At 29.3% G+C, this 22694-nt stretch overlaps 1 protein-coding gene across 4 annotated transcripts in view; it reads left to right on the forward strand.

Annotated features, from left to right (window-relative positions):
- Antp (homeotic protein antennapedia) overlaps nt 1-22694 on the forward strand; it is a 131647-nt gene that overhangs the window by 73302 nt on the left and 35651 nt on the right. The window contains exon 1 of one of the 4 annotated variants that reach the window (XM_070634963.1): nt 10754-10961. The exons of the other annotated variants lie outside the window; for them this stretch is intronic. The gene's annotated coding sequence lies outside the window, so the exon portion shown is untranslated. Of the gene's footprint in view, nt 1-10753; nt 10962-22694 lie in introns of those variants that run through there. 4 annotated transcript variants of the gene reach the window in all.

Genomic DNA, 22694 nt, shown 5'->3' on the forward strand with positions numbered 1-22694 from the left:
CTTTAGATCTCAGGCAACTACGACATCACAGTACCTTGTGGTATTCTATAAACTATAGTAAACTGTCAGTATATGAACTGAAACAGGCAAATATTATGCGAAACACCATAACGGTACCATAAGCATGTTCCTTGTCTATTTGATGAAATTTGTAACTTTAAACAGTATTGTAGGCTCAAATTGTGAAATAAGCTCACTTTTTCCTCATTAGAGCTCAAATTCAAGTTGACTATAGTCGACTTATTCATACATAAAGTAAGTCAACTCCGCGCTTTGATCGATTCTGTCAACTTCTTGCTTTGATCGACTCCGTACACTCCACGCTTTGCTCGTCTTCTTCAACTGCATGTGTTAAATGCTAATCAAATCCAAAACACTCTCTAATTAAGATTCAGTCAGGTGTAGATCCACTATAATTTGAGAATAAACTAGTTCTAAACACACCAATCCGCATCAAACTTTCAGTCATCCAAAACGAAATCCGCCTAAATATCCAACACCACCTGGACAACATGCAGTCCCCAAAACAAACCCAATTCTCATCACAAAACACAAAATTTCTAAGAAATTTCACCGCTAAAAACGACAGAAATGAAAAATTTGTTTCTCAATAGACGTGAAAACTATTCAAGCATGATTTGAATTTATCTTTAAGTAATTATTATGAGAAGGTATATAATAATAATACTATGCGATGCCTTCGCCTTCTTTCTTTTCTTGTGCTTTTTTTTATAATAATAATTTTTTTTTTCGGTTTTTTTTCTGCTGAACAATAAATCATTGCGAAAAAGAAAGGAAAATTGTATGTTTCGTACAGCTCAATTTTTTATATTTTTCTTGCTTAGCTTATGTACATCAAATCGGGAACAAATAAATCGAATGGGATATTTTTTTTTAGTATTTTTCAATTCAATTTATGTATTAAGAATTTTCGATTAGATTGAGCAACAATGTTGCAAATGAATTGTTTGAGATATTTATTAATTCAATTGTTTTCTTGCAATTTTTTTGTATGTGTGATTTTTGGAAGGGATTGTGTTGAGGTTTCCTAACAGGCAAAGAGTATGATTTCATGTTACAGATTCATATTCAGCCTGTTTTGTGTTTTTTGGGAGATTTGTGAGACTTTTTGGATTGAGGTTGGATTTGGGAGTAGATCCGAGCCAAAGCATCTGGCACAAGTTGCATCCGGATGAATCCGGGGCCCAGTTGATCCAAAAATGATGTCCAATTTATGACTAGTTTTAATTTAATTTTGTCCGGTCAGGAACGATTTATATAGACCGGATTAAAGCGGATGATGTCAATTTACCAGCGTCAATGTCTTGACCTAAGCAGCACAAATGAAGGAAGCTTTGTTTCTTGATCGATATCGACTGAAATGTTGAAACGACAACGACTAGATGGTTGGCTACTTGAAATCTAGGAACATACAGTTGTTGAGGCTAATAATTGTATAAAAAACTGCAATTTAATGTATAAAAATTCAAAAATTCTATAAAAATTCATAAATTTATCAAATAATTCTAGGGTTCGAATCTCATTAACTTCTAATTGAGATTAACTTTAAAAAAGTAATTGATTCTTTTTTTGAAATTTTATATTTTTTTTTTCTAATTTTTTAATTCCTCCTCAAAATTCCCATCCCATGTACAACAACCTCTATTACCAAACAATCCACAAAAAAGTTCACAATGATTGCTTCAAAGACCACAATGAATGAAGTGACGAACGTGAAGATTTTTGGCTACACAACACACAAAAAAAATTAGTTTTGACCGGAAACTTCAGCAACAGCAACAATATAAATAATTGTAATCTCCATTTTTTAGTTTTTTCGGAATTGCGTTTAAAAAAATAGAAAAAAAAAAATAGCTAAACAATCCCCCAAATGCAAGTGGCATTGTGGCATGGAAATAGGAAGAAGAATAAAAGAAGTAAATTATATGTTGGAACTACGATCTAGAGAAAATTACAGTTTTGGATTCTCTGACATCTATTTTTACTATGAAATTAATTAAAATTTATGTTATAATGTCGAATAAGAATTATCTGTGCATAACCATCATAGGTACAAATTTTAAAAAGTTTTAAGAACTCCTCCTTTAAGGTCTATGACTAATGCGAAACTCATCATTATAATGGACGGCCTAGTAAATTTAATTCACGTAATTTTTTTACTTTTTTTTTGAGGTTCACATATGTAAGGTATAAGCAGTACATATGGACATACACATGTATTATCCTTCATGAGTGCAATAAATAATGTGAAAATTCTATGCTTTTATAAAAATGAAATTATATAGCAACAGACATGTACGAAATTATATTGGCAATAACAAATGCTTGCAAAAATGAAATTTTGAATTTTTTGCTCAATTTTGTTCAATTTTTTGTGAGAATCAGAGCTTGAAGTCGACTCCAATTTAGTATGAAGTCAAGTCGGCTTGAATCGACACTTTCAAGGCATTTCCAATGACTTTGTGGCATTTTCAACGACTTTATTGCATTTCCAACAGCACACAGGCACACAGGCTGCCAACCACTAGTTAAAATGCGTCTAAAAACGCAAGATAAAAATGCGACAATGACAACAAAAGAACACCCGAACCATAACAAATGATATATGCTCATTTACTTCATTCAAGTGGATGTAATCGAATTATTTCAGTTAGACTTGATTCTAATTGAAAAATATTGCAGCGACTATCTCAAGATTTCATTTGTATTTTTTTCTTGTAATGATGAAAGTTTCTTATTGGGTTTGGAAATTGAGATAGGGGTTTGGATGGGGGATTGTTTGGGAATGGATGTGGGGTATGGATGGGTTGTGACAGGAATTTTGTGGGGAATTGAGGGGTTTTTGGGAATTTTTTGACTTTTTCGTACAAAATTTGAAATTCTGTTAATAATAAAATTGAAAATTTGAGATTTAAAAATTAAAATCTGAAAATTTAAAAATTTCAAATATAAAATGTAAACCTTGAAAATTCAAGATTTGAGAATTCAAAACTTAAAAATTCAAATTCGAGAATTCTTGATTTAAAAACTCATTTAAAATTTATTTAGAAATACAAAATTTGAACATTTAACGTTTGAGAATTTAAAACTGAAACTTGGAATTTCAAGATTTAAAAATTAAAAATTTGTAAATTTAAAATTTGAAAGTTCAAAATTTGAAAATAAAATTCAAATTTTTAAAGTTTAAAACTTAAAAATTCAAAACTTTTATTTAAAGATGTGAAAATTAAAAATTGTAAAATTAAAAAAAGTTCAAAAAAAAAAATCCAAAATTTCTCAATTAATATTCAAAATTTGAATATTTCATCTCACTCAGTACCCCATCCATTTACCTGAACAGTTGCGTAAATTAACATAAACAAATGTGGTCTTCTAAATTTCAAAATTCAAATTTTTTTTCTCATGTCTCTCCAAAAACATCCTGATTCCATAGACCTTAAACAAAAAAAGTTCTCATTAAGACCGGTTTGAGTTTCGTTATGGCCTTCAACATTTGTAACTTTTCATTTCATTCTTTTTTTGCTCGAAATCATAAAGAAATAAAAATTAAAATAAATTTTAAACGTATACGCACCACTTCGCAGTGTACAAAAAATAAGTCATATGAGTAAGTGAGATAGAGACACACAGAAAGGAATCATAAATAAATAAAAATAAAATAAAAAAAATTGTTGAAGTTTGAGCGCGACAACAATTATTTTCATTTAAATGATTTTATTACGAAATATTAAAAAACATAAATAAATTGAAATGTTAACTTTTTATGGTGCTCATTCATTTCTGGTTTATTTTTTTTTATATATTCGCACATACTCAGTGACTGAAAGTTCGAGCAACATTAATGATTTATGATATTTATAAATAATTTTTTTTTTTTTAAATTTAATTGTGATTTTCTTTTTGTTATTTTTTTTTTTATACTGTAAATGCCAGTTTTTTTGATTGGATATGAATATTATATTCATGGCGCATCATGCGTGCTGCATGTACTTCATATATGGATGCTACATACTTGCTATGATTAATGACATTATTAATGCATTGATAATTATGATATTAAAGTATTTTAATTTAATTACATTTTCATAGATTGCATGTGTGAGGGATATGAGGGACATGACTCTTTTGTTGTTGTCATTTTGAGGATGTTTATCGAGTTGTCGCAATTGGTTGTATGTGGGATTGCATTTGTATGTGTCCAGAAAGTGTTCAAGACTTGACACTTTTTTAACGGACTTTTTCAAAAAGCTGGCAATATTCTGGCATTTATAGCAGTGGTGGGCAACCTTTGTGCTGCGGTATACTCAAAGCCCCACTCGAGGCTCGTACACGAATAGCTTGTGTACCGCGGTAAGCTAATGTGCTACCACGGATAACCTGTGTGCTGCGGTACACTCGATGCTTATCAAGACCATGGCCCGTATGGCTAATGCTGTTTCAAACGAGGCTTGCCACCTCGTATGCTCCTTCAATCAAGGCTTACCAACGCGTATTCCACAAAAACAAATGGTCACCCACTCCTGCTTCATAAACTCAAGTCCCGCATCATCATCATCAACATCATCACAATTTTTACTTAAAATTCATTAAATTCAGCTTTACAGTTAAATACGAAGAAGTCATTTCCATCCAACAACTCTTTTCAATTAACTTTTTAAACTCAAGAAATGTGTAGTTAGAAAATAGAGATTCAGATAGTCAAATACGTGCCTAGAATCCAAAAAAAATTACTTCTTAAAATTTTTAAGAGGAAAAATATTCAAATTTTTGTTGGAAGAAAATGAAGAGTTGTGGAATAGAGGAGGTATGGTAGAGTACCGAGGAGTATATGAAGGTTTTTGGAGGGGATTGGTTCTCTTAGCTTTTGTTCGAACTTTGCCTGGACTGCATGTGTTGAAAAGGACGCTAGAGTCCTTAATATCCCAAACTGGCTGGACAGGATAGAGCTGTCTTCAGACATTCCCTACGCGCGGCACTGCGCTCCAGCCATGGAAGTAAGTAAGTACATAGCTTGTGTTTAAGGTTGGCGGCAGGTTGGACCAACGCATCCTTAAATAACCAGAGGCTCATTTGACTAACTTACTTACTTCCTTGACTGAGGCGCACTTTGGCACATTTTTGCGCAGAGAGAACGTCCAAAGCCGTCTCTATCCTTCGAGAACTTCTGCCAGTTCGGAATATTGTCTCGTTTGACTTTATTCGTTTATGTGGCTTAGTTTGACAGCCTTCACCATGAGAAGGTTAGGTTGGGATATGGTGGAATTAGGCTTGGGTGCTAGAGACTCATGTTAATGTGATTTAATCAATAAAAATGGCGAGAATCTCATAATTTCTGGACCTTCTGGTTGAAAAAGAGCAAATTTCCAGCTGAAATAAGAAGTATTGACTGGCTCCGTACCCACTTCCCCTGTGGTGAGCCAAAATCAATCACATCATCCCAAAACCTCCTCTAATTCCCAAGTTCCTTCCATCCATCCCAATTCCACAATAAAAAAGTAGGTCGATCCTCAATTTATCACCTGACATAAATTAATATACCTCACATTCTCACCTGCCCTCCACAAAAAAAACCCCATGTGTCACTCGGTATTAAACTCCAAACTATTAAAAAATAGACAAAAAAAAAATAAAAATTTAAAATAGTTGCGGAACCAAAACGTGAGAGGTTGAGTAAATTACTTGAAAAGACTATTTTAATTGGAGCGAATTAACAAACGCTTTGTGCTGTTTATTTCTGTTTCCAGTACACAATTTTGAATACATAAAACATATTTTAAATATTATCAAGCTTAAAGATCAGCGGAGTGTGTTTTTTTTTGTTGTATATCCACCCGAAAATGCCCAACACATGTCGAGATCTTGATTTTCACTTTTTATTGCTCTATAGTTTGACTTCTCTTATTTTTTGGGCAGCAAGGCATCATAAATTCATTTTTTATTACTTTTTATCTTTACTCGGCATGTCATGAACTAGAGTGGTCAAATAATAACGGACATAAGTGCTGCATCTTTAGAAAAATCTACACACAATTCAACTTATTCTTATTTTCTACCTAAAATATCATAAATTACACTCTAAACTTTCATCTTGACCTTTTCAAAGAGGAGAAAATTAAGAAATTAACAAAAAAAAAATAAGATAAAAAGGCACGGACTTGAAAGTTACGGTAAAATGTGTGGCGGGTTGTAAAAAGAGAAAAATACACAATGTTTTAATTTATCTTTTTTTAAAAAAATAAAAAGGCCACAGAGATAATTTTTAAGGCTTGTTCTTTCTGTTTATTACTTGATATGTTAATTTGGATTGTAAAGTTGTTGGAATTAGATTAAGAAGTTAATAGTTGTGGATAGTTTGAAAGGTCAAATGGTGTAGATTGGAAAATAAATTTGAGAATAAATTTGAGAATATTTTATAATTTGAATTTTGATTTTGAAGAATTTAGAAAATTTAAAATATTTATAAATTTGAAATTTACTTTAGAAAATTTGAATTAAACCATAAAAAATTTGAAATAAATTTTAAAACAATTAAAATAAATTTAAAAAATTTAAAATAATTTTTGAATTTTTTAAATAATTTTGAGAATAAATTTAATTTTTGTTTAAAATTTGATTTTATAGAATTAAGAAAATTAAAAAAAAATTAAAAATTCGCAAATATTTTTTGAAATATTGTTCTAAATTTGTCTTTTTAAAATATTTTAAAAATTGTTTTAAAATTTTGCGATTGTTTTATTTTCAACTTAATTTTTGAGAAACAATTCAAAAAGAATTTCAATTGTTTTTTATTTAGTTATTTTAAATTTTTAATTTAAAATACAAATTTGTTCTAAAATTTTAAATTAAGTTTTTAATAAAATTTAAAATTCTTATGATTCTAAAATTTTAATAAAAATATAATTTGAATCAAAATTTGAAAAATTTTAAAATTTTCTTGAAAAACTTGAAATAAATCCAAAATAATTAATATATTTTGAGAAATTTGAAATATATTTTGAATAATTTGAAATACTTGATTCAAATTTTGAAAGTTTGAATTGATTTTCAAATAAATTGGAAACATTTTTTAAAATTTAAAAAACTTAAAATAAATAAATTTAAAATAAATTTTGATATATGAATATTTAATTGAACTTAGTAAATTTTAAAAAATGATTAATAAATTTTAAAATAATTAAAATAATTTTAAAAACAATTTTTAATTTCAAATTTAAAAAAATACTTAAAAAATTCAAAATAAATTCAATTTTTCAATTCAAAAATACTCCAAAATACAAATAAATCTCCAATTTTTCGGCAATTACAATTTTCAACAACATCAACAGCCACTCAAACAGCAAAAACATTATTTATTAGACTCAACAGCACCCAATAAACATCCAAACAAATTTATGACACACTTAATTCAATTTTTATTTTATCATTTTATTATGTGAACTTTAAATTGAATAATTTTGTGTATGCCAATTTTAAATTTATGTGCAAAAATGCAAATTATTGGATATATGCTCATCAACATAATAGGATTGGATAGCATAAGTGGATATACATCTAATAATAGACTTAGTAGATACTCAATAATATTATTACAACGAATATAATTTATACATCTATTTTTACAAATAAACAACATTGCACACAATCATAAATATATATCTAGTCCGTACGCATGTGTTAGTGCATGACACATTGTACTTTTTCTCATATTTATTATATTTTTTTTTCTCATTTCTCACTTCTCGCAACAATATGTGATTTGCTATTCGGAAAACAACATGGTTTCATACACTCATTTTGATTGATGTGTAGCTCTCACTCATGACTCAACCATATTACGATACATTCATTATGACGATATGTGTGTGCATCAAGGAATATAAGAACCTTTTTAGATATCCTATTCATATGGAAATTATGTTTAATTTTTATATTAGATGGATTGTTTGGATTGAGTGTGAGGGGTTGGATGTCGGGATTGTTTGTCGGACTGTCTGGAAGGTTTTTTGGTAGTTTTTTGAATTTTTGGAAGTTTATTCAAGTTAAGCTCAGTCAGATTTTGTGAGGATATATGGCTACTTACTTTACATTACTGGTCGCATTGACAAATTGTGATCTATGACTCTATAGCTGCCTACTTTTAATTTATCCTTTTGAAGTTGACTTGACTAAACTCAATTAAACTCAATTAAAGTCGATACTGAATTGGATCAAGCCGATTTGTGTCTTGTAGTCGGATCCAAGTAGATTTAAGGTTTTTTTTAAAAGAAGCGTCAATAATTCGAATTGAAAACATTGAATCTGATACCCGAGCAGCTCAACGTGATGATGTTTGTCGTAAAAATGGGTCAAAATCAACCAGCATGCCGTTAACGCTCGGAGTACCTCAAGTCAGACCACTAAGTCGACTAGAATTGACTTTATAACTAAATATGGCCGATATTATCTAGCACCATAAAAAATTGGAGTCAATTTCGCGTTTTGCTTTAAGTTATCAATATGATTGAGCCTCTAATTAATAAAATTATTTAAATTATATGTTAATTTTTGATAATTTTTTAATCAAAATTTTTATTTCTTATCTTTCTAGGTATGTGTCAATTTCTGCAATCTTTATCGTATTTATATGGATTTTACAATCGAATATTGTCCTTGGTACTGTTACACATTATGAATAGGTTAAGGATACTATGACATTAATTAGGATAATTAACTCATAGTCATACGTAAGTTTTTGAATATAATGCAATTTTTTATGTGATTTGTTTAATATTTTGTTGAAATAAGAGCACTAATTGCTGTACACCAGTGATGAGTAACCTATGGACCGCCAAATTATTTATAAAATTTAGAGAATCGATTACCGTTCGCGGTTTTAGTCATGGATTACCACCAAAGAGTGTTATGAAGAATAACAGCCTCATAACTGATGTATACAGACCCAATGGGGCTCAATTTGCGATCTTAAGGTCTCTAATCTGCTTTGATTTCCGCTTGGGATGAACCATTGAATGAATTTCAATTTTTAAACCCTAATATTAAGTCTCAATTGAGAATATACTCAAAAATTGGTACATAAAATGGCTTTACGCATTTAAAGAATTTTGAATCTTAATCAACAATATCAGTATATACTGCAATTCCCAAACAACATCAAATTCCAAAAATGCGCTCAAATCTTCACCTCAATCAACTCCAATCGCAACCAAATAATAATTTCTGACTAAGAATAATGATCATTAATTTCAAAAAAAAAAGAATCATACGAAAAACTGAATTCAAACATTTTTATTTTCCCTCCTTAAAAACTGCACACATTGCACGTGATAACAATGCTTCTTCTCACTCTCCCTTTCATTCAATTTCCTTCTCTTTTTTGTTTTTTTTTTTTTTCGTCTACATTTGTACAATGTTCTACATGAACAGAACCTTCAAAATTATGAATGAAAAGGAGATAGCAATGCAACATTGAGTGTGAAAAACATTGAATTTTGATTGTTTTAATGTTTCACACAGACCTCGTGCTTTTCTGCTATATGTGAGAGATACATATAACATTTTTGTGTACACACAGCAGCAAGCAGTAAGAGAAAACGGAAACATTGCTCTATCATGTATATTGTGTGTGAAAAAAAAAGAATATTTTTCATTATAATTCACACAGTCTAAGTTCAGCCTTATAAATAAAAACAGAAATTCTGTATGGTAGTTGCTGCATGACACTCGAAAATATAAGATTGAAAAATTTTATTTTTCCTCGACTCTTTTACGCGCTGTCTAAGGAAAAATAAATACGCGAACTTTTATTTGTTATGAGGAAAAATTAAAGAAAAATTTCGTGAAATGTGAACAATAATATAAAAAAAAAATTTAATTTTCTGCATTCCTTAAAATAATTTTTGCATAATAATAATTTTCATCATCAAAGTGAAATAAAAAAAAGAATATTTTTTGGTGTAATAAAATTTGAAATGAAAATATTTTCATAAAAAAGAGAGACTTTTTTAAAAAATATCAAAAAAAAAAAAAAATTTGTTTTATAAAATAAAATAAAAATAAAAATGAATAAAGTGAAGAGAAAAAATTGTCGAAAACATATGTGGCGATGATAGAAGAGATCATGGATAAAAACGGCTGAATATTTATTTTTTTTTATTTCAATCCTGATCTTAGATGAGTTTAGTTCCATAATTTTGTGTATTTTAAAATTATAAGTGAAAATTTTGATAAGTTTCGGTTGAATTTTAGTTGAACTTTTTTAACGTACTTTTGGTTAATTTGAAGTTATCCAAGTGAAAATTTTGAATTTAACAATCCTGTAAATTTAGTGAATTTTTCAAAGTTTTGTTCAACAAGTTCATTTAAAAAAGTTAAAAAATGAAAAGATTTTGTGAATTTTAAATACTTTTGTTTGATAAAGTTCAATGAAAAATTAAAAGAAATAGAAGAAAAATTCAAAAAAATTAAGAAAAATTTCAAATTGAAATCTAGAAAAACAATAAATAAATTCTAGAAATTTAAAAAATCATCAACAAAAGTAGACAAAAAAGTTAATAATAAAAATTAAAAAATCTTCAAGTTTTGATAGAAATTTACAAATTTAAAAAAGAATTTTCAAATGAAAACAATTTTAAAATTCAAAATCAAATTGAAAAAACATAAAAAAAACCTTCAAATTTTGATAAAAGTTTACAAATTCAAATTTAAAATAATTTAAAAAATAAAAACAATTTAAAATTATTGAAAATTAAAAAAACCATTCAAAAAAACAAAACAAAAATCCTTAAAAAATTAATCTAGTCGCACGGCATAATACCGGCTTCAATAATCAACAAAATTGTGAATATAAAGATCAGTTTTGTGTGGACGTACAAGTTAACAAAATTCATCAAACTCTAAGTTTGCATCAATTAGAATTAAATTCAACAATATTTTTGTACTAGGTAATTAATTCATAATTTACATATAGACACTACTAAGGCTTATAGATGATAAAAAATAAACAAAATTGGAGAAGAAAAAAACATCTGTTGCTTGATGCATTTTTGAGGATTTTTTGGGGGGATTTGGAATTAAATTGGAATTTTAGGGACCAAAAGGATTAATAAGATATTCTGTACAACTAGTTTATATCCTAGTGAATCATAGGGACCCATGGTTGACTCTGTACTGTTAATTTTATGCCTATGTATCCAAAAATGATCAAAGGAAACTTTTTACAACAGGCTTCTTATGTAGTGAACCATAAACATCTCTACAAGACTCTGTTCAAGCCTATATGACCAAAAATAATCCGTGGAAACACTTTACAACTAGTTTTAGACCTAAAGAACTTTAAAGCATCGTATAGAGACTTTCTAGAGCTAGTTTGTAGCCTTAGAGAACAATACCATCCAAAAGAGATTTTGTGTAACTAGTTTTAAATAAAATCTACAATTAGGTGGTATTTGGCAATTTTTTATAAGTTATTTGAAAGCTATAGGACTAAAAACATCTCTATTAAACTCTGTATAACTAATTTCAAAACAATAAGAGCTTCAGCATGTCTATAACACTCTGTTTAATTAGTTTCTAGGCTATATGAGCATGAAAACATCTCTATTTGACTCTGTGCAACTAGTTTCAAAGTTATATGAGCTTCAAGTTATTTAGAAGCCTCTGTGCAACTAGTGTGAATCCTAAAAATCCAAAACTATTAGTAACTATCCGTGATTTCTCTTACTGACTCCCTCCTCATAGTCACTCAAATCATCACTTCCAATTAAAATTTCAATTAACACCATTGAATTCCCCACAATAAACCCCCAATCTTTATTCAAGTGTCTTGCCAATAATAATATTATTATTTACATTCGCAAAAATAAGAAGAATGTCAGTTCATGACGAGCTAGATTCTCAGAAAAAGTGAAAAGTTTGAATAAATCAATAAAGTAAATAAATAATTAACGGTGAAGTATTTTAACTGTGAAGAGGCCACGAGAGGAACTCTATTATTGGAATACAATTTAATACAAATAAAGAGACGAGAGTCTAGGCAATCGGAAGTAAAAGAAAATAAAAAAAGGAAAGGAAAAGTACTAAAAGGTAATAAATTATCAAATTCGACAGTTTCACACATAACGGTGCCGCACATACGAAACGATGAGATGAGGCTCGAATTTATTATTTACACAATAAGAGTAAGAGAGACCGGGAAATAAAGAAAAAAAATAAGAAACAGACACATTATAATACAAATTGATCCTTGTTATCCTAAACTTTATGCCATTTCATTCAATTCGTGTCTGCGATGAACGGGTGGGGTTGAATATAAGGAAATTAATACTCATTAGATTCGCATCTGTGAGAGGTTATTAGTAGTCAATAGAATTGCAATTAGTTACAATCTTACAAGATGCAAATGCTATGACTTTATCTTGTACATCTAAATAAATCTCGTTTTGCGAGTTTAACAATCGCACGTATTAATGTAAAATGTAAATTGATTTTTATTTTTTTTTGCATATGAACATGCAACGCATAATATTTCATATGTACATGCTGTACCGTTGATATTTATTTTCTGTTAATTTTGTCTTTTTCTTTGCTGCATAAGTCGACTTCAGTCATTTTAATATGAATGTTTTGGATGTCGAGGTGCCGTGGTGTGAGGCTTGGGTGGGATTGAATGTGGAATTTTTGATATTTGCTTACTTTTACTTCTTGCTTCCTTGAGTTAGGCTCACGTGGGTCGATTGTCGCGAGGAGAAAACATCTAAACCCAGCTCTATCCTTCGAGAACTTTATGTGCTTACTAATAAGCTTATTCATGAGATGAGTGCAAAATTTGCCTAATTTGCTCAATTTGGTGATCATACGGATGGATTGTGGATTGTGGGCAATGGCTTGGGTTAGCTGGTTTCTAGAGTTGATTTAATCGTTAATTATCACTTGTCAAAATCTTAAATTATGCTGACAATTTTTGACTGTCTCCGTTTTCTTTGAATTGTTAATTTAGCTCTGACTTACAATTTTTCAATATTTCTATCCCACAAAAAGTCTGAAAATAGTGTTTTGCCAGTGTGTCTGTGGATTTTGCTAAATTTGACTCAATTCCAAAGTCACGTCAGCTTATTTTCCTACATGTATCATTCGGGTTACTTATCCGAGTAGCAGAAGTCAGCTTATCGATCTCAATTCCGATGCCAGACTGACATGATTCTGGCATGATCTCAGATTGCAATTGAGTCACCAAATCAGAGTCAAGACAGTCTGAGCTAAGATTTTTAATAGATCAACCGATTTGTGCTATTTAGATTACTATTTAGCCAGCGAATGAGGCTATACAGATCAATAGTAATCCATACTTACATACTTACTTACTGGAACCATGCTCCGATGTGGAGTTTTGGGTTCTACAAAAGGCCTTCCACCTGACTCTGTTGCTGGCCTTATCACAAAGTTTGTACAAATTCTCCGTCTTTGCATCTAACTGACATTCTTTTAATACCGTCCTACGCCATGTTGCTTACCAATCCATACCAATCCATACCCACCCTTAAATTTCTCTAATCTAAATTTTCCAAAATCTCATTAAATATTTTCCAATTTCTCCAATCAAAATTAATTTCCAATTTCTCAAATCTACCAAGTCATCAATAAATCATTCAAACTACATACATAAAATTCCACCAACTAGTTGCCAGCCACAAGCATACAAAAGAAAAAAAAAATCATTAATTTCATATATTTTGCACACATAAAATAGAGACAAGTTATGAAGGCATTTGAAAAATGTTTAACTTATCAAATGCAATTGCTTGTTATTCTAATTTTTTTTAACTGCTGTATGCAAAATTGCATGCATAAAAAAATAATATCACATTACAAAGTCTATTTACCATTTGTGTGATTTTATCACGTGTGATGGAGATCATTATTGTATAAGCACATAATACAACGTGTATTCTTCTCTTTATTAATGCAGTTGACGATATGTGAGAAATTTTCAGCTTTTTGCAGCTTTTTTAATGAACACAAAAAAGAGAGGAATGAATTTGAATTATTTTATCTTTTTAAGTTTGACCTTTTCAATCAACTTTATATATATTTTTTTATATTTTTTCTTACACCGCTCACAGCACTTAAACAGATTTGTAGTTTCAGTGTAGAACAATAAAGACTTTAGAAATGCTTTGCATTGCATTTTATGATGTAGAAAAAAAATTGTTTTTCAATTAAATGCGGACTAATGAGATGAAATATTTTGCATTTTTTATATAAAAGAAAAATGCTCAATTTTGTAGTGTGAAATTTGCAATTTTATAATTTTTAAAAAGAAATTTTGCAAATTTCTAATTTAATTAAAACCACAAATTTGAGAGATTTTTAAATTTAAAATTTTTAAATTTGAATTTTTAGTTTCCAAAATTTAAAGTTTCTCATTTTCAATTAAATTTCAAAATATCTAAAATTTAAAATTTCTGAATTAAAATTCTTAATTGAAATTTTAAATTTCTAAGTTTGAATTAAAATTTAAAAAAGCAAGGAAAATTTCTAAATTTAACTGACCTTTATTTCAATCATTAAATTATTTAGTTTTTGTCTTTTCTTAGAATTAAGAATTGAAAAATTCTTAAAATATGAATCTTTGACAAAATTTGAAATTTTCTTACATTTTTTGATTTTTTTTCTGAATTTTAAATTTTACTTAATTTGATGTTAATTTTTTTAATTTTGAAATGTTTCAAAATTTGTTCGCATTTAAAATTTCCAACTTTATCTATCCAACTAAACCTTCAATTACTGTCTCATTTCTTATTTCACGAAACTTCATTCTAAGCGAATTCCTCAACTTCACATTTTCTAAAAACTAAAAAAATGAATCTAGATTGTTGAAAGCTAGCTATTTGATATTGAATAATTAGGTAATTAAATAGTAGATAAAAATTTAACGCTACAGCACAACAACAAAAAGAGTGAACTAGTCAGGAGAAATTAATGCAAGAAGTTAGTTAATTACTAACAAGCTTTTTTAATTAAGTATGGATATAAATTACGGTTTTATTACATGTTTTATTTGAGTTATTGAGTCAGATTTGAGGCTTGTTATGTTGATTTTTAATAAGTTGTGCAAAATTTTATGAGGTTTTTAGAATTTTTGTGAAATTTATTTTTGAATTTTAAATTGAAAAATTTGTTTTAAAATTGAATTTTAAAATTTATTTTCAATATTTTAATATTTTGCAGTTATTTACCAATTTTTTCTACGTTTCAAATTTGACTTTATTTGCTTAAAATTTTAAATTGAATCAAGAAATTTTAAATTTCAATTCAAATTAAAAAATTTGTTTCTGAATTGGATTTTTAGCATTTTAATAAATTTAAATTTTTTTATAATTTTTTGCTACATTTTTAACTTGATAAATCATTTTATCATGAATATTCGATGATCTGGGGGTCAACAACCCATTTTTGTTCAATCTAATATGTGATCTGAGCAGTACAATGCGGTGAATTCCCAAGATGTGCAGCAGAAGAGCACTTTCCTACCTTCATATTGACAAATTCTCCAAAATTCACTAAACGACCTCAATCTTTTAATCCAAAATCAATCCAAATCCCCCCTAAAATTCACACAAACAATCACACCAAACTGAAATAATCAATGAGAATTAATTCCACTTTTTTCCACTAAATTCAAATAAAATCCAACACTCGTTATCTAAATTAGTCATGACAAGCAGACAAAACTGACTCGCAAAAGAAGAAAAAAAAATTTTATACTGTGCAAATATTCATCAACTGCGCTAAATATGATAATGAGGTGTCAAGTTGAGAATTCTTTTCTTGCTCGTTGCTGCTGATGCTCTTGTGCATTAATATAAAGAATGAGAAATCATTCAGGAAAGAAAATTGTGGCTAATTGAACAAAAGAAAGGAACTTCACTGGAGCAAAGAATTTTTTTTTTCTTCATTTTTTCATTCCTTTTGTAGTTGCTCACATTGTTATGCTTCTTATTAAATTTCTGTGAACAGCTCTAATTAATTCAATTGAAAAATTACCCTCAGTATATATGATGTACTTCATACTTTATTTATTTTATATGAAAAAAGAAGTCACAACATAATAAATTTTATATTTCCTCGACTATGAACGACAAGACGTGTTGCGTCTTTAATAGAATGTATGAAAATGAAATATATATGTAGCAACTACCTGCTATGAAAATGTAATTAATTATGGAAACCACTGAAAGAAATTCATTTTTTTAGCTTCTCATTCTCAAAATCTTTGCTGTCTTCTTATCGTGGTGTGAAATAAATCAGTACGGAGATAAATTTCCAAATTCGATAAAGCGCGCCAAGAATTTTTCAACAACGTTGCTGCATCTGTTTAATGTTTTGTAAAAATATTATTTACTTTGATTTGTTTGAATATATTCTCTATGAATGTTATTGCATATGATAAGATATCATGCTAGTGCTGAGAATTAACAGGTTCTAATGGAATGTGTTGGGATTGTTGTGATTGCTGGCTATTCTGACTGGGTTGGATGATTTGCGAGTATTTGCTGGGGATTTTGGAATTGTTGTGAATTTTTTGCAATTTATTGCATTTTGTAGAATTTTATTTAAGTTAGTTAGTAACTAAGCAGCTATGCTGCTTAGTTCTATACAGAGCTCGAGAAGTCGACTGGAACTGTATATCGAGTCGAATTAACCCAATATTATATGAATATAAAGTGGAATGGACCTCTTAGACTCATAAGACTCATAATACTGACTAATATTCACTAATACTGGCATATACTTCAAAAAATGAAAGCCAGAGACAGGGCCAGTTCCAGACGATATTTGAGCGAGTCCATGAATCACAATTGATCTGTACAGCCATTAAACCACTAAAACAACTTTAAAATTGCAGGTAAAAACCTTTTAGCTATTCAGATCTTTAAGATCCAGAGCTGCGCTAGAGCGATACTCGGCTAATGATTTTTAACGCGTGTGGGGGTGCGCCAGACCGCTGCACTCAAACTGCAGTTAATGGGATTTCAACCTGTAAATTGGGATTAAGCAATCGCTGATAATTCCATCAACTTTCCTTACAATTTGACAAACATCTTATCTACCTATGCTTAGCTACTTGATGCTATCGACTAGATTCTAATCTACTTCAACTGATCGGACTTCAATCTTTGGATACCAAACCATCCCTGACAAGTTATTGTCCAATTAATGACTAGTTCTAGCATTCTTGTCCACTCGGGCATTTTACTACATTTTTCTATAAAAATTCGACAAAAACCAAACAATTTCATTCAAAAATTCCAAATCGATCTTCAATATTCCCTCCAACTTCCGCAGGAATTCACCTAATTCCATACGTCATTCAATCTACACAAAAATTCTCAATACACATTTATTATTTCTCATTATGTACTTCCACTTTTTTTAATTCAATATAAATATTAAAATAAATCTCTACAGCAATGAATTTTCATCACAACAGTGAGATAGCGCCAGGAACTAATATTAACAGATCGATGAAATCATATTGCTGTTGCTGTTTTCATTGACCCCCCTCTGATGAAATGGCGCTTACTTATTCATTCTCTTCGTTCTTATGTTTAGGTTATTCTTTTGGAATTTGATATGTATATGCTGAGTATGTGGTCATATGATTACATAAATTGGTGATTTACTCGATAGTCATCAATTGCATCACCATGAACCTTATTATATTCCAATTACCCATCCACTAATGAGCAGTTCCATGAAATTTCCGATTAAAAATTGTCAAAGAGATTAAAACATTCTGATTTTTAATATTACATTATAATTAACAGATTGATTTGAAGATTACAATAGTGAGAAGTCGAGATTTTTAATTGGTTGTGATTTAAAAATTGGAACAATAGCTGTACAGCATGTAGAGACTTGATCTGGAGCATTTTATTAGCATAAATAAATTTATAATTTGATATTTAATTAAAAATGATTTTTTTTTTGTGTTAATTGAGGAAAAATGAGTTATTTGATTTGAATTTGGAATTAGATGTTGGATATGCTCGTAAATTTGAGGAATGAATTGGAATTTTGGGGATTAAGATGACGAATTTTCCAGTTTTCTTGAATTTTAGACGAGTTTCTTATGAAATATTGGTGTATATTCATATATTTATGCCTAGCAACTTAATCCCCACCTCCAGAAATATTTTAAATGCTCAAATGCGACTAAAATTAGCAATTTATAGCAACTTTGTATGTAATTTGTAATTCATGTTACTATTTTTCATCAAAATTGCATTAGAAAATGTTTAAAAAATTATTTATAAATTTTATAATTTTTTTTTCAATTATTTAAAATTTTTAAAAAAATTTACATAATTTTAAAAATGTTTATATAATTTTAGAATTGTTTAAATAATTTTAAATAATTTTAAAATTGTTTAAATAAATTTGAATTGTTTAAATAATTTTAAAAATGTTCAATTAATTTTTAAAAAAAATTGCAAATTTTTCCACATTTTTTTTACAATTTTTAATTTTTTAACATTTTTCTCAATTTCTCAATTTTTCAAATTCAAAATAATTCCTAAAAAATCCCCTAATCCGCCTCACAAATCTCTCAAAAAAAAAATAAATATTCCGCTTATTAATAACCACAGCCATCACCTCATCAACATCGCCATTCTTGCAGCTACAAACTTTAATATCATGATTGAAATGACTTTATGCCTCGCTAGTTTACCAAGAATTTTTCATTCAACTATATTTAATTAAAATTTTTTTCATACTCAGATGATCTTCTAGAAGTTAGTACTATGACTGATGATATATGACTATACACATGAAAATGATGTGTAGATACACAAGACCACACACATCAGCATGCTTAGATTTATTGAGAACAAATTATTGTTGAAGCAAAAATATATAAAATAAAAAAAGATTTTTTTTCTTTTTTTTCTTCTGTTGGATGAGAAACAAAAGGCAGAAGTGAGTTGATGTGCACTTGGGGGGATTTTGTAGGGAAATTTGAATTATTGAAATTTTTTGAAAATTTTAAATTTTGAAGAAATTTGAATTTGAAATTTAATTTGAAGAAAAATTGAATATTTAGAAACTAAGTTAAAAAACTTTGAATTTTTGACAAATTTTGAATTTAAAAACTTTTAAAGGTAAAATTTTTAGAAAATTTGAAATTTAAAATGTTTAAAAATTTGAAAGATGAACAATTAGAAAAATTTAAAAATTTTAAAAGACAAAAATTTAAAAATCTCGAAAAATCAGAATTTAAAAGAATTTGAAATTTAGAATTTTTAGAAAACTTAAATTTTTTTCATTTCAAGGTTAAAAATTAAAACAAAAGAATATTTAAATTTGAAATTTAAGAAGTTTTGAAAATTTTGAAGTTTATAATTTAAAATTTAGATTTTTAAATATTTTTTATAGAGAAATTTTTGCAAATTAATTAAAATCAATTGAAATTAAAAACCAAAATCTTTTTCAAATTCAATACAATAAATTTGCAAATTTTCCCCACAAGGGTAATTTTCTACTTGAAACTTGTAAATACCCAATCAAATAAATAAAATGAAATAATTCTTTCATACTAATTGGATTGGAATGATTGGAAAGTTTCAAGAGTGATTTTCTCAGTGATTTATTTGGGGTCATTAAGCGCACTGGAGAGGTTCTTTGTCCAATCCTCAACTAGGTCAATTGAAATTCAAATTTTTTACAACATTTAAAAAATGCAAATTTCAATGACATTTCTATGGATGCGACCTCCAAAGCCAGGGTCATAAATTATCATAAAAAATATCTTCCCATATCCCTCAACACAAGCAATTATTCTAAATTACATGAAAAATTCATCAATTCCGTCTCTTAAGCCAGCTAAGGAGAATCATAACATTTAAATTAATGTGAAATAAAAATAAATTTATGTGAGAATTTTTAAAACAAGAATTTAAAAAATTTTCCATTTGTCCGTTTTTCTTTAACTGTCTTTAAAGACGTGCTTTGAAATAGATTTAAATAATTTTTAGCTGTGGCTTTAAAAACAACCAAAAAAACAAATCCTCCTAAAAATACACCCGCGTGTCTTTATTTTATATTTTTTCTTCATGTTTTCCTTTTTTCCTAATGCCATTTCGCTTATATTTCCATACCCAGAGTCAGGAACGAGAGAATTTCATTGTCGTTTTGAATTACAAATGTTTTCATCTTTTGTGAAAAAATAAGAAGAATGTGAGGGAGCTAAAAAGAGAGAGAATGAAACTAGTAAATGAGCTGATGTTGTTAGGTTTGATTGAGGAGGAATTTAGCGCGCTTTTCTCGGAAGAATTTGCTGTTGTGGATGATTTGGGAGTAATTTTGAATGTTGTGTACCTTCTTATATTGTTAGAATTCTCATAATCTACAGAATGCAACATAGTGTCTCCTAAGCAGGGTTCATAGTCGATTCAAATGATATACAGCATATAGTCGACTATCCCATCCAAAATCCTAGTTCTAGGCTTCAATATTGACTGACTAGGTGATAATATCACGTATTAAATGAGAAGGTTCAACTGCCGTTCTCAATAAATGTCTATATATGTCGCCACTCTTCGAAATACTTACTAACTTACTTTACTGGCCAAACAGATCAATTGTGATCCACGACCTCCCTCAGATGACGCCTAAAGCCTAGCCTACCGCTGACATCCCCCTGCCTATTACCAATACCAAGTGCTACACTGCCTCTAATGATTGCAACCATGTTCCTATGTGGAGCTTAGTCTACAACTGTCTCTGTTGCTGGCTCTGTCATTTAGTTTGTACAAATTATTTGTCCGCGCTCTCTCTTACCATCCATCAAAAACAAAAACTCCCGAAAATTCCCAAAAATTCCCAAAAGTTTCCAAAAATTCCAAAAAATTCCCAAAAAAATCCCAAAAATTCCCAAAAACTCCCAAAAACTCCCAAAAATTGCCAAAAACTCTCAAAAATCCCAAAATTTTCAAGGAATCCCAAAAAATCCCAATAAATCCCAAAAAATCCCAACTCAATCCCATCATACCTCTTTCTTCCCCACAAAAAACACGCTAAGCTTGTGTTGTGCTTAAAAAAACTTATCAGGCAAAACGACATACAAATTTATAAACAAAATATCAACATATTCAGACAGTATTCTAGCATGCATGTCACATTAAAATAAAAATTAGAAGTGACATTTTTCGTGAGTGAGCGAAAAAAAAGAGGAAAATTCTTTGTTGCTTGGCGGAGGGCTCCAATGCTTGCGTGAATAGAAAGTTTGTTGCTAAGGTTGGAGGATGTTAAGGGATAATGATTTTTTGTTGTTGTGAGAATTTTTTTTGGAGAGGTTGGAGGTTGAGAGATTTGGGGATGAGATGTTGTGAGGATTTTTGTGAATCTTGATTATATTGACAGCACTGTGCATATTATGATTAGGAGATCCAGTCGTTGGTAGGAATCGAACTTATGTACTCACTTAAGAGTGTGACAGAGATATCCATCCAATCTTTATCTCTGATCCCCTTGATACCTTTATCTAGATCGGTCTCTAGTTGGAATCGAACCAACGTACTCACAAAAGAGGGATTGAGATATCTAGACAATTGTTTAACCCACTCGGCCGCTGAGGTCTTATTCTTAAACTGGCAGACCAACATTTATGTAGATCGGGTTTTTAATGGGAATCGAACCCACGTACTCATGAAAGAGTGATACAGATTTATCCAATATGTTGCTTATCCATTCAGCCATTAAGGCCTTAATTTCACATTGGTAGATACGCCTATATATGGCTCGGTACCTCAGATAACTCAGAAATATTAAATTGTAGTTATGTTAGGAGATAAAGCAGGTTCAAGACTAATGTTAAGCTGTCTAAAAACTTACAAGGCATGGCCAATCTTTCATTTCCATGATTTCCATTCCTTTGAATACATATCAACGCTAATATTCCATAGGTGGCAAATGTAAGGCTCGCGAGAATGCTCAGCTAGTAAATTTAAGTAGGACAAGCTTGCAACCTTTGAATTAGCTCTCATGAGCATCCTGAATTTGTCTGTAAAGGATCCTTTTTTCCGGAACCCAACAACATTCTCGAACATCCATCAAATCCCTACACCACACCATCCAACCCCCTATTCCCTACACATGTACATGTATGTAAAATAATATATCGGAAAAGGTTGTCCAGCTGTCTTAAAATAATCATTGCCATGCCATTTTGAAAAAAAGAAAAAAAAATCTTTCTCTTCTTTCTCTCTATGCTGACGATGATTCATTACGCATTGGTATTTTTTTTCTGCTGCTGCTGCTTTTTTTTTTGTTCCCCCATTTACGAAATATCACAAAAAGTTGTACATGCACATCAAAATGATGTCTGAGAATATCAAATGTGTGACATGGCAAATGGCAAAAAAAAAAAATAAGGGAGAGTAAAAATGTGTTTAGTTTATTGAGATGCACCCTATGCCGTACTTTCACTTATTACATGCTCTCTTGTAGTATATTTTGTGTATATATGTACGTAACACTACACTGAAAGGTTTTAAATTACTTTCATGTTACATCCCTTCTCACAATTTTTGCTTTTTTCATATTTTTGGGATATACATGCATATGAATATGTCTAAAAGGATGTTTGAGAAATGAGGAAGAAAACATAAAAACAA

This window comes from Chironomus tepperi, unplaced genomic scaffold (assembly GCF_022539635.2).
Source record: "Chironomus tepperi strain 1889 unplaced genomic scaffold, CSIRO-AGI_Ctep_v1 contig_85, whole genome shotgun sequence".
Taxonomy (NCBI): domain Eukaryota; kingdom Metazoa; phylum Arthropoda; class Insecta; order Diptera; family Chironomidae; genus Chironomus; species Chironomus tepperi.